This window comes from Drosophila ananassae, assembly GCF_017639315.1.
Source record: "Drosophila ananassae strain 14024-0371.13 chromosome 4 unlocalized genomic scaffold, ASM1763931v2 tig00000073, whole genome shotgun sequence".
Classification (NCBI taxonomy): domain Eukaryota; kingdom Metazoa; phylum Arthropoda; class Insecta; order Diptera; family Drosophilidae; genus Drosophila; species Drosophila ananassae.
The window spans coordinates 1,030,851-1,034,490 of record NW_025319042.1 but is presented as its reverse complement, the minus strand read 5'-3'; the positions used below and the strand labels follow the sequence as shown (position 1 = coordinate 1,034,490).

The window sequence follows — 3,640 nt, the reverse complement described above, 5'->3', positions numbered from 1 at the left end:
TAATATGATTCAATGTCTGATACACTTTTTACTTGCAGTGACTTTGACCATAAAATATTTCCTGATTTTACGTCAATACCATAAATATAAGAATTATTTGTAGCTATTAAAGTATCGCCAAGCACTCTCGGTGTAGTAGTTACATCTGTGAGCTGTGTATCCAAAAGGTTTGTAGCCAATTTTTGGCTCCACAATTTTTTACCGTCTTCATTAAAAGCTATTAACTCACCATTTGAAAATGGTGCTATTATTTTATCGTTAGAAATTGTTGGCGATATGGAATACAAACCTCGAACCTCATTGATACCGTTTTGATAAGCCCAAGCGGAGCTGCCATCTTTTATATCAAACACGTACAGATAATTATCAATAGTCAATACTACCAATTTATTATTTATTACTGCTGCTTTTCCTCTTACTGGAGCTCTCAATTCTTTTTCCCACTCAATCTTGCCAGTTTTTGCGCCTATTGCGTGTAAAGTGTTATCCACTATAAAGAAAACATTTTTTTCATAATGTGATAGGCTCATGTTACCAATTTTTTTCCTATGTGAGAGGTGTAATTTCCAATTCATAGCCTTTGAGTTATCAATATCAAAGGAATATAAAGCGCCGTGCTTGTCTGATAAAATAACGCTATTTTCTATAAGCACTGGAGCTACATATCCTTGAGATAGTTTTTTATCCACTAGACTTATTCTCTCGCTTGCCATTGTGTAACTGCTACACAATAACATTATCATGACAATTATTACTTTCATTATTTATTGAAAACAAGATTCATTAATATACATCTTAAGAACCTTAATTACAACGGAAATGTTCTTGCTGCATGTTAAAAACGTTGATTTATGAACGAAATATTATATTATTATGTGAGATAATGTATATTCTTAGAGGTAGTACACCTCATCCACTATGCAGCAACGTGCATAGCTGTATGAACATTGAGATATAAAATAATTTATACCAAGAAGAAAGATGTCATCCAAATAGCCTCTTTTCCTGTCATCCCAGTGCTTGACACTGGGATAGCTTTGTTGCATAGCAACTGAAAAAATCTGGTGGCTACTGACAAAATTCATTATAAATAGCTATTTAACTGTTGAAGAAAAAATATGCCACAAAAAATGAGAGTTAGTAACTGCCATGAATATAACAAATTTCTAGAAAAAAGAGGAAATATTTTTCGTTACATCGATAAAGCTATCGAAAATTGGTATGAAAATAGTCCAAAAATGCAGGGCGGCAACTATATTTATAGTGATAAAGTTGTGATTTTAGTGCATATAATCGTTAATCTTTTTAGAATTGGCTTAAGACAAACAGTCGGGTTTATAAAAGGATATTTGCAACAAATAGGAAGAGATTTGGCAGTTATCAGCTATTCGCAAGCTTCAAAAAAAACTTAATATTAAGATCAATGATTGCAGAATTGATAAAAATAATATGGAAGATATCGAAATTGCCATAGATAGCACAAGCATCAGCATTTATAACAACACACAGCAAGGAAAATAGCGCTGATAGAAAATATCGTGGCTATGAACAGACAAGAAAATTGCATGTAATGTTGAATATAAACAGCAAAAAAGCCATAGCTGCAAAATACAGTAACGGTCTGATCACTATGGAGCTTGCGATTTACTTAAAGGAGTTAATTTTCAGCATGCCATAAAAGCACTATATGCAGACAGAGCATATGACAGACATAAACTCTATAAATTGTGTGATGAATGCGGCATAAAGACAAAAATTCCTCCAAAAAAACAATGCAGCAGAGCATCCAAAGTATGGTAGAGAGAAATGCTGCAATTAGACTAATAAAGTCATACAGCGAAGATGGAATGAAGAGGTGGAAAAGGCAAACAAACTACGGAAAAAGATCTTATGTAGAAAGTTTTTTCTCGCGACTGAAACAAACATTCGGGTTTAATTTTCGGAACAAATCTGAAATTAATCGTGGGAAGGAACTGCTACTCAAGTGTTATTTGCTTAATCAATTTACTGACATTGGTATGGCTAAATTTGAAATGGCTACATGAATTTATCGTAAATTACCACCGCATAGTTGTAACATTGTACCATATTACAATGTTCGTACAGTTGTGTGCGCGACCGGGGGTTTTATTCTATTCTAGAAGTAACATACGGAAAAGGGGGGATTCGAACCCCCGACATATTTTCATATGTGCACGCTTTCCAAGCGTGTGCTTTAGACCACTCAGCCACCTTTCCATGCTTATTCATAATATTGAAAATTGTACTGCTAAACAATATAAAAACCTGGTATATAGGGTTCACCACGAAAATTCACAGTATTGTTAAACTTGCTTCTGCAAGTTGGAAATGTTTTATCGCAACCTGCGAGTATTGAATATTTATCTCCAGCAAAAATTTGGTATGGAGGCGAAGTAAACAACGTAACTACTTTATTTTTATATTCTTTTACTACACCTTCAAACGCTATTGAGCCAAAGAATTTTACTACTCCGTGCTTATAATATTCATCACTCTCAGTTAAATTCGTGTCTTCAAATCTTCTTTCGTCTATTACTTTAGTGATTGTACTTATTTTACTAAATTTTTTAGTATCGGCTTTACATTTATCATCGCAAAATTGTGCTCTGCATGCAGGAGAGTATAATTCTGCTATGCTTCTCTCAAGCTTTGCTGAAAGCCCTCTAATTTCAACAATAAATCTTCCACTACTTAATGTCACTTTACCAAAAATTCCTGAATGTAGATTCATTGTTCCCTGGGTCAAGTCTTTATAATTCACAAGAAATATCTCAATATTTGCAAAGTCGTACTTTCCTGATAAAACATCTTTATACCCTTGCAGAGGGTATTATAATTTTGGTCAAAAGTGTGCAACGCAGTGAAGGAGACATCTCCGACCCTATAAAGTATATATATTCTTGATCAGGATCACCTCCTGAGTCGATATGAGCATGTCCGTCTGTCCGTCTGTCCGTCTGTCCGTCTGTCCGTCTGTCCGTCTGTCCGTCTGTCCGTCTGTCCGTTTCTACGCAAACTAGTCTCTCAGTTTTAAAGCTATCGAGTTGAAACTTTGCACACACCCTTCTTTCCTTTGCAGGCAGTATATAAGTCGGAACGGCCGGGATCGGTCGACTATATCCTATAGCTGCCATATAACTGATTGATCGGAAATGCCATAACTTTGGTGTTTTTTAAGTTAGAAAGATGGGATTTGGTACAGATTACTCTTTTGGCAAAATAATTCGATATGCCAAATTTCATAAGGATCGGCCAACTATATACGATCCGCTACATATCTAATAATATAAGATGCGTGGCGCCACCTAGCGGACTGCGACTGAACTGCAAGGGTATATAAACTTCGGCTCCGCTCGAAGTTAGCTTTCCTTTCTTGTTTTTTTTGATATCAACACTATTTAATATTCCCTCAATTTCCAAATTATCAGTCTTTAAATTGCTGTTTAATATTATACTACTGGCTGTAAATCCACTTGAAGATTTATAGAGTATATTATCAATATTTAAGTCTTCATCATAGTCAGTGAATCCCATTACTTCCAAATCTTGCGCCCATATAATTTGGTGAGTAGTAAGCAACTCTAAATGGCAGTGTAGTCATAACGCCTTTGTTATATTT

General features: G+C 34.9%; 1 non-coding gene across 1 annotated transcript; it reads right to left on the bottom strand.

The window, feature by feature from the left end:
- Positions 1-2,151: 2,151 nt before the first annotated feature.
- Trnas-gga lies at positions 2,152-2,238 on the bottom strand. The gene has a single exon. It is a non-coding gene; the product is annotated as a tRNA-Ser (tRNA).
- Positions 2,239-3,640: the final 1,402 nt, after the last annotated feature.